Source organism: Elaeis guineensis, chromosome 9 (genome assembly GCF_000442705.2).
Source record: "Elaeis guineensis isolate ETL-2024a chromosome 9, EG11, whole genome shotgun sequence".
NCBI classification, from domain to species: domain Eukaryota; kingdom Viridiplantae; phylum Streptophyta; class Magnoliopsida; order Arecales; family Arecaceae; genus Elaeis; species Elaeis guineensis.
Genome location: NC_026001.2, coordinates 47,224,138 through 47,233,991, shown reverse-complemented (window position 1 = coordinate 47,233,991; position 9,854 = coordinate 47,224,138).

Sequence of the window (9,854 nt, the reverse complement as noted above, 5' to 3'; positions counted from 1 at the left end):
TACCTTATTTCCTATCTAAAACATCCCAATTTGAGATCTACAAATTGGAAGACCTCGGTCCAGGCCTGATATGGTTGGGTACCAGATCTTGGATTTTTTAGAGGTGATCTTAGAGGCGTTCTTCATCTGGAACGAAAGGCTGACGAAGAAGACAGCAACCAGGCTGATTTCGTCAAGGGCCTTGATCGAGTCCAGAAGTCTCCAGATTTGTTCGTTGCTGGTTCTGCTGCACCCAAGGTCCATGGGAGGAGCCAGGATCATGCTCCAATAGTTGGTATCAGAGCCACGATGGTGAGGAAGCGGTTCCAAGCATGAGAAGTTGAAGATCCCAAGTGCTGAAAATTTTCAGCAAGGTACCATCAAGGTATATTCTACACTTCTTGATTTTATATTGCTTGTTTGGCTTGGATCCAGTCATGGGCAGCAATATGAAGGTCATTTTGAGAAGTTTGATGGCAAGAAAATTTTTTCATGTGGAAAATTGGGTGGAGGATCTTCTGGTGCAAGCAGATCTGGATCAGGCTTTGGATGAGAAGCCTGAGGGAATGACAGATAGACAGTGGGCATCGTTGGAGAAGAAAGCATGCTCGGTGATCAGAGGATGTTTGGCGGATGCGGCATTGTATTCGGTGCTGGAAGAAAAGACCCCGAAGGGCCTTTGGTCGAAGTTGCACACCATGTATATGGGGAAGAATATGTGCAACAAGCTAATGCTGAAGAAGAGGTTGTACAGTCTTCGGATGCAGGAGGGATCTGATGTGATTGGCCACATTCAGAGGTTCGACCAGTTGTGCACGGAGTTGATGAATATCGGGGTGAAGCTGGATGAGGAGGACAAGTCCCTGTTGCTTTTGTGTTCGCTGCCAGGATCATATGACTCTTTGGTGACTACACTGCTCTACGGCAAGGAGACTCTGGAATATGAGGACATGGTCTCGGTGCTGAGGTCTAATGAGCAAAGAAAAATTGACCAGAGATCGGGCTCCCCAGGAGGGTTTGGCAGTAGGGGAGAGGACAGGTAGAGGCAGAGGCAGAAGCAAGTCCAGGGGGGTCCAAGTCCAGGAAGGGAAAAAAGAAGTGAAATACTTCAAGTGCAACGAGTTCAGACACTTCAAGCGAGAATGTCACTATGAAGAGCAAGAAGGGAGAAAGAAGTGGCTCAGAATTAGTGAGTGTAGTTGCTGGGCAGCAGGTGGAGGATGATCTACTTGTGGTATCAGATGGTCATAGGTATTACACAGAGGAGTGGACACTAGACTCTGCGTGCTCACATCACTACACACCACATAGGTCTTTTTGCGACATACACCAAGACAGATGAGGGATCAGTGACTCTAGGTGACAATCATCCTTGCAAGGTGGCTGGGATAGGGACAGTCAGGGTGAGGATGTTTGATGGGATTGTGAGGACATTGACAAATGAAAGCACATCCCGGAGCTGGAAAAGAATTGGTGTCACTTGGCTACTTGTAGCGCAGTGGATACAGCTTCAGCAGTAGGGCTAGAAGCGGAGTACTGAACATCTCCAATGGAGCTATGGTAGGTGATGAGAGGCAGGAGGTTGGACAATAATCTTTATCGCATGGAGGGATCTGTGGTGACCGGAGAGTCTGATGCAGCAGCTGCAGCACAGGACCAACAGGGGTTTACAGGATGTGGCACTACCGCCTAGGCCACATGGGTGACAAGGGGCTGAGGGAGTTGAGCAGGAGAGGACTCATCTCTGATCTGGAAGATGGTGCTACAGGGGAGATCTGTGAGCCTTGCCAGATGGGAAAGCAGAGGAGAGTTCAGTTCAACATCAGTACAGCCCGCAGTGCAGCCCCTCTGGAGTTAGTACACACGGATGTGTGGGGACCAGCCCCAGTTTTAGCTAGGAATGGGGCCAGATACTTCATGACCCTGATTGATGATTTCTCAAGGAAACTCTGGATTTACTTCATGAGAGAGAAGTCAGAGGTCTTCACCAAGTTCAAGATCTGGAGAGCTGAGGTGGAGAAGGAGCAGGGGAGGAGCGTGAAGTGTCTGAGGTCAGACAATGGCGGGGAGTACACCAGCAGAGAGTTCCAGGATACTGTGAGAAGTGTGGGATCAGGAGACACTTCTCAGTTAAGGGACTCCACAGCAGAATGGGGTGGCCGAGAGGATGAACAGAACACTTCTGGAAAAGGCACGATGCATGAGGCTGCAGGCAGGGCTTCCAAAGGAGTTCTGGGTTGACACAGTTGACGCAGCGGTTACTTGGTCAATCGATCACCTCACACCAGGTTGGATGGCAGGCTTCCAGAGGAGGTGTGGTCTGGGAGGATAGTTGGGCTGGGCCATCTACGGGTATTTGGGTGCACGACCTATGTGCACATTGGAGCTGTGAGCGGAGCAAGCTAGACGCCAGATCATGCAAGATGGTGTTTCTAGGCTATCCGTGAAGAGTCAAGGGATACAGGCTATGGGATCCCTTGGAAAAGAAGGTCATCATTAGTCGGGATGTGACTTTTGATGAGGAGTCAGTCCTATGGAGGCGAGCAGGCATGGAGGAGCAGCAGGAGAGGAGGAGGTCCAGCAGGGCACTGCTGGACAGCTTACCTCTTTTATTTTGCCTCTTGCAGGTACTACTGGAGGACATGACATTCAGGTGGAGAACCTACCTAAGGGTCTCCACAGGTGGAGAGGACTCAGATGGATGATCGAGGAGAGAGGTCCAGCAGGAGCGAGCTGGATCGAGGACTGATATCGATGTTGCCCTACACAAGCCCAAGAGGACCATCAGGCAACCGGACCGATATGGCTTCGAGGAGACGCTGTCATATGCCCTGGTGATAGCGAATGGAACCCATATACGTATCAGGAGGCTATTGAGAGCCAGGACAGAGAGCGGTGGGTCCAGGCGATGTCCGAGGAGATGCAGTCTCTCCACCAGAACCAGACGTGGGATTGGTGCAGTTGCCACAGGGGAAGAGGCCCATTGGCTGCAAATGGGTCTACAGTCGCAAGGAAGGGCCTTCGGAGCAGGGAGGTATCAGATTCAAGGCGAGGTTAGTGGCCAAGGGATACTCCCAAAAGGAAGGCATCGACTTCAGTGAGGTCTTCTCTCCCGTCATCAGACATACTTCCATCAGAGTATTGTTGAGCATTGTAGCAGCTCAGGATTTAGAGCTGGAGCAGATGGATGTCAAGACGACGTTCCTCCATGGGCATTTGGAGGAGAGGATTTACATGGAGCAACCACCCAGTTTCAGGGATCCAGGATCAGAGGGAAAGGTTTGTTTATTGCAGAAGTCGCTGTAGGGCTGAAGTAGTCGCCGAGGAAATGGTACAAGCGGTTCGACTCCTATGTGTGCAGCATTGGACTTTTTAGGTGCGAGTTTGATCCCTGTGTTTATATTCAGTCTCTTGAGGATGGTTCTAGGGTGTTCCTACTCTTGTATGTGGATGACATACTTTATAGCATGCAAGAGTAGGAAGGTTGTGTAGGATCTGAAGGCATCCTTATCTCGGGAGTTTGAGATGAAGGAATTTGAGCCCTGCAAGGAAGATCCTAGGCATGGAGATTTTCAGAGATCGAGCCCGGAGGGTGCTGCATCTATCTCAGGGGGCTACATACAGAAGGTCTTAGAGAGGTTCGGGATGAAGGGAGCAAAGCCGACGGAGCTGCCACTTGCCGGTCACTTCAAACTTCGAACACCATGGTGCCACAAACTGAGGTGGAGACTTAGGAGATGGAGATGGTTCCTTATGCTTCAGGAGTTGGGAGCTTGATGTATGCGATGGTCTGTTGTAGACCAGACATCGCTCATGCAGTGAGTCAGGTTAGTAGGTTCATGACGCCGCCTGGTAGGGAGCACTGGAGAGCTCTGAAGTGGATATTCAGATATCTAGCGGGTTCAGTTGGAGTTGGCATCTGCTACGGACAGCGAGGAGGTGCAGTGGGATACTCTGACATATCCAGGGAGGCTCAAGGGCTGATTGGCAGTTATGTAGATGCAGACTTTGGTGGAGATGTGGATACCCGGAGGTCTACGACAGGCTTCATCTTTAGCCTGTATGGAGGTCCTATTTCTTGGAGATCGATTCTGCAGCCTATCACGGCCCTATCCACTACAGAGGCAGAGTACATCGGGCTGACAGAAGTAGCTAAGGAGGCAATTTGGCTGAAGGGTTTGGTGACGGAGATGGGCCTTACTCAGGAGGCCATTAGAGTGCACTTCTATTAGCACAGAACTCAGTCTATCATGCAAGGACAAAGCACATCGATATTCAGTATCATCGGATCAGGGAGCATGTGGAGGATGGCGAGGTGGAGCTGGTAAAGGTACACACCAAGGAGAATCTAGCTGATGCACTTATGAAGGTACTTCCACGGGACAGCTTTCATAGATGTGTTGAGCTGATGCGGCTGATGGACAGAGTGGAGCTGGTTGAGGCCTTAGGACACCAAGGTGAAGATTGTTGTGATCCAGGTGGTGTGCCCAAAGCCCAGGGGACCAAGGCTAAGGCCAAGGTCCATCATTCATGAGGGCTTCATGGAGGCTCTAGGGCTAGTTGGGCCCTAGGTTGAAAGGCTATGGACCTTTCGGGTTCTTGAGGTCTAGGTTATGTGGGCCTCAAGGGACCAACTCTTTATGGGCCAGGTCTGGGCCTAGGATAGGTGAGATTAGATCGAGTCATGGGTGTACATGGGCTTGGGTTAACCTAATCTCCCATGGAGTTGGTCAAGGAAGTTTTGGGTTTGGGTCACTTGACCCTGTGTTTATATATATATGTACTGTGTATAGGTTGGATTAAGCCAAGAAAATAGACAACTCTTTCTCCCAAGTCTCTCTCTCTCTTCTCCCTCTCTCTCCAGCAATTCTCCATACCCCAGGAGCAAGAAACCCTAGGGTTTCTTGCACCAGTCCATAAAAGGAAAGAGAAGAAGGGGAGGCACTAGCCCCTTCCCCCTTGCAGCTGCCTACCAGATCTGCTCTCCCCCTCTTGCAGGTGCCCAAACACTAGGTCCAAGATTTGGAATCTCTTGAGAAGAGGTTGGTACAAGTTCTTCTCAGATCTGGATTTGATTTGAGGTCGTTTGAGGCGTGGGTGAGATCTCCATCAACAAATCTACAAGAAAGGCTACAGCAAGACAGATCTGCGAGATCTGTCTCCATCTATCTTCTTCCCTATCTAGAATGTCCCAATTCGAGATTTATAAATTGGAGATCTCGGTCCAGGTTTGATCTAGTTGGGTACCAGATCTTGAATTTTTTAGAGGTAGTTTCAGAGGCATTCTTCATCTGGAATGAAAGGCTGACGAAAAAGATAGCAACCAGGCTGATTTCGTCAAGGGCCTTGGATCATGTCCAGACGACTCCAGATCTATTCGTTGCTGGTTCCACTACACCCAAGGTCCGTGGGAGGAGCTGGGATCGTGCTCCAATACTACTAGTATCACTTAGGTAGGATCTGAAACATCTTCTCCTCATGATTCTACGCTTCAAAAATTAGATCAATATCTGATTTGGAAGTACTTCAGAACTCCTTCTGAAGTTGGAGCAGTAGCCTGTCGAAGATGTCCTGCAGCCTTCTATTCCAGGCATCACCACACTTGACCTTTGGATATGTCCAATTTTGGACGTGAAGAGGGGAGAAAGGAGAGTAGGGAGCACATAGAGAAGAGGGGAGGGGGCATCAGCTAATGGGTTTGTTGCATAAAACAAGTTCTATCTCGAAACCCTAGGTGCAGCAGGGTTTATATAGATCTTGTATGCTGTGCAGTGCCACATCATTCGACCAATCAAAAAATTCTAATAAATTTTGAAAAAATTCTGATTGGTGGAGTGATATCATCTGATCACATCAGATAAGAATCCCCATGCTCTCTCCTATGTTAGAGCGAACATTGGATAAGCACAAATAAGGTGGCGCCAAAGAGTCCAAGTTTATTAGGACTCTTTGGTTCTTATCCATTAGGGGCGCCCACTTAAATCCAATTGAGCTCATGCCATAATCTAATTATGGCACCTAATTTGAAGTGGTTTGGACATGTGGACACTCCACAAAAATTCTCCAATAAATCCTCTTCAGTTTAAGACCCATATGTCAACTTTTGACAGACGTCCTAAAATAAAATTGGCAGGTGCTAGAAATTAGCAAGTGTTGTCTTAAATTCATCTCATGAATTAAGACAAGCCTTTTTTGAGTTGGACAAGCTTCAATTAGACTGAAAAAAATCTTCTCAAGATTTTTGGATGAGCCAGATCACATTTGGCTCAGTAGAGACAGAAAAGATTACACGAGGAGAAAGTTAGGCTCAATCGAGTGCTAGCACGATTTTCTTGAACCTAATTGGATCTTATCCAAATCAATTGGGGTAGCCCAATTGATGACATCCAGACCCTAACCCTTGTTTGTGTGACCCAGTTAGGTTTCAATTCTATATGGTAATGAGATCATGTCGTGATCTCATCATCGATATCATCGAAACTCCTTTTGATAGACCAGAACTCTTCTGATTTAGACAATTAGAATGATCGATCATCAAAATCATTCTAATTGCTCCCAAAATCCTCCAGTGATACCTAGCAGTGTATGGTGGCAATCTATCAGAACTAAGATAAACCTCTTGGTGCAGCTTCCTGTGTGATTGAGTTCCTCTATCATGAGTCCCGATTGAATTAGGGTTAAGGTGAACTCGTCAAACCCAACATCAGTCATATGAATCAATCGATCGATTCCGAGTCCGATATGAAACCCAATGGAAAACTTTTTTCTATTATTTCACTCTGCCATGGCCATGGGCTTAAGGACTCGATCTTTCGATCATCATAGGACTACTCATTTCATCTACCAAGGTTGATAGATCCCATCTTGGTGTGATCTGGTTCCTACAATGGATATGCTACAGCCAACATACACCTCAGGGTTATGTATGGCTAGGAGATTGAGTTATGATGTAGTCAAACTATAACACACTCAAGGTGAACCGTCAATGCACCTCAGTTCAAAGAACTAGACACACAACTGCAGTATCGAGCTAGTCATCGACGAGAAGGTAGACTTTCTTATGACTGCTCGAGGTGGTCACACTCAGTACTCTCATTTTCAACAAATACTTGTACTCTCACTCTGGTGTCTTCACACCGTAGACTCAAGACTCATCTACTTAAGAAAGCGATCGTACACCAACCTTCCGGATCGATCACCATCCTCATGATGATCCTATGGTCAGGAGCAGTTTATGAGTTAGTTATGTAAATTCATGCCTTAAATTTTCAACTCTTGAAAATATGAATTTACATTTTCCACTAACTCAAAGGATGTATCACAGACACAATGTACACAATGTGATAGAAGAATAACCCTTTTATTCATTTATAGTCAAAATTACAAATTTGTCCTTAGTTCTGTACAGGAATGTGTCAGTCGATCTAGCATCTAGGGCACACATCTAACAAATTCCCACTTGACCTAATGCCAATTGGCTACATATCTAAGTCCCATCTTCTCAAGGTGGGCTTCGATCTTCTGTTGGCCCAATGGCTTAGTCAGCGGGTCTGCCACATTGTCTGGAGTCGACTCTCTTGACCTCGACATAACCTTTTTCATGGTAATCACAGATCAGATGAAATCACCGCTCGATGTGCTTGGACTTCTGGTGAGACCTTGGCTCCTTAGCTAGGGCTATGGCACCATTATTATCGCAGTAAAGAGGTATGGCATCTGATGACATCACTCCAAGCTCTGCGGTAAATTTTTTGTACCAGAATGCCTCCTTCGCAGCTTCTGATGCAGTAATATACTCTGCCTCCATGGTGGAATCTGCAATTACCATTTGCTTAGAACTCTTCCAGCTCACTGCACCACCATTACAAATGAACAGACTCTCAGATGTCGACTTTCGATCATCTATATCAGACATGAAGTCTAAGTCTGTAAATCCCTGAATCTGAAGTTCTCCATTCCCAAAGATTAGTAACATATCCTTAGTCCTTCTCAAGTACTTAAGGATATATTTCACAGAAGTCCAGTGCTCTTCGCTTGGATTCGACTGATATCTGCTTGTGACACTCACAGCATGGGCTATATCAAATTGTGTACATAGCATGGCATACATGAGGCTCCCTACTACCGAAGCATAAGGGATCTTGCTCATGCGTTCAATCTCCTCAGGTGTGCTAGGGCACATCTTCTTGGAGAGATGAATGCCAGTCTAAAAGGCAATAAACCTCTTTTGGAGTTATCCATGCTAAACCTTTTTAGCACCTCCTCTATGTACATCTTCTGTGAAAGTCCCAGCATCCTATTGATCTATCTTTATAGACCTTAATACCCAGTATAAAGGATGCCTCTCCTAGATCTTTCATAGAGAACTCCTTAGACAACCCATACTTTGACTGAGGTCAACATGAAAATATTCATTTCCAATTAGGAGGATGTCATCCATGTACAATATGAGGAAGACAACTGTGCTCCCACTGATCTTTTTTGAACACACATGGTTCCTCCTCGTTCTTGATGAAACCAAAAATTTTGATCACATCATTGAATAAGTATTCCAACTCTGAGATGCTTGCTTAAGTCCATAAATGAACCTTTGCAGTTTGCAGACCTTGTGATCATCATCACTGGATGTGAAACCAAGCGGCTGTTCCATATAGATATCTTCCTCAAGATATCCATTTAAGAATGTCGTTTTCACGTCCATCTGCCATATTTCATAATCAAAATAGGCTGCAACAGCAAGTAATGTGCGGATGGATTTTAGCATGGCTACGGACGAGAAGGTATCCTGATAGTCAATGCCTTCGCGCTAACTATAATCTTTCACTACAAGCCTAACCTTGAATGTCTCCACATTTCCATCTGCACCTATCTTTCTCTTGAAGATCCATTTACACCTAATAGTACAATACCTTCAGGTGGATCTACTAAGGTCCAGACTTGATTTGAGTGCATCGAGTCAATTTCTGATCTCATTGCCTCTAACCATTTCTCAGAGTCGATATCTGACATCGCCTCTCATAGGTCTTGGGATCATCACCATGAACCCCATTTTTCCGTGAGGAATATTTCCTCTACATCCTTTTGTATGGTACCTACGTACCTTTCAGGAGGACGGGAAAACCTAGTCGATCTACGAGGTGGAAGAGGTTGTGTTTAGGACTGGTTCTGATTGATTAGGTTCCTCAGGTTTTTTAGCTCATTGCTCTTGGGAGACATTCTTCTTGTGCTTAATTATTCTTTCGATGACACCATCTTGAATAAACTATTTTTCAAGAAAAATAGCATTTTGACTGACAATCACATTGTAGTCTTTCGAAATATAAAATAATATCCTAATGACTCTTTAGGATATCCTATGAATCAAGCTCTAAAAGATCTGAACTCTACCTTTGTCCGTCTGCTGTCTCTTGACATGAGCTGGACAACCCCAAATTCTGAGATGATTCAGACTTGGCTTCTTACCATGCCATATCTCATACGGTGTGGTAGGAACGGTTTTAGAGAGAACCCTATTCAATACATAAATTGCTGTCATGAGACAATATCCCCAAAAAAATTCTGGGAGGTCTGTGAAGCTCATCATGGAACGGACCATATCTAATAAGGTCGATTTCTCCGTTCTGAAACTCCGTTGAGTTGAGGTGTTCCAAGTGGAGTCCATTGAGAGACTATACCATTGTCCTTAAGATAGTCTAAGAATTCCCGACTAAGGTATTCACCTCCTCGATCTGATCGAGAACCTTAATGGGCTTTCCTGTTTGTTTTTCTACCTCATGTTTGAATTCTTTGAACCTTTCAAAGGCTTCAGACTTGTATTTTATTAGAAACACATACCCGTACCTAGACATATCATCGGTAAAGTAATGAAGTAGACA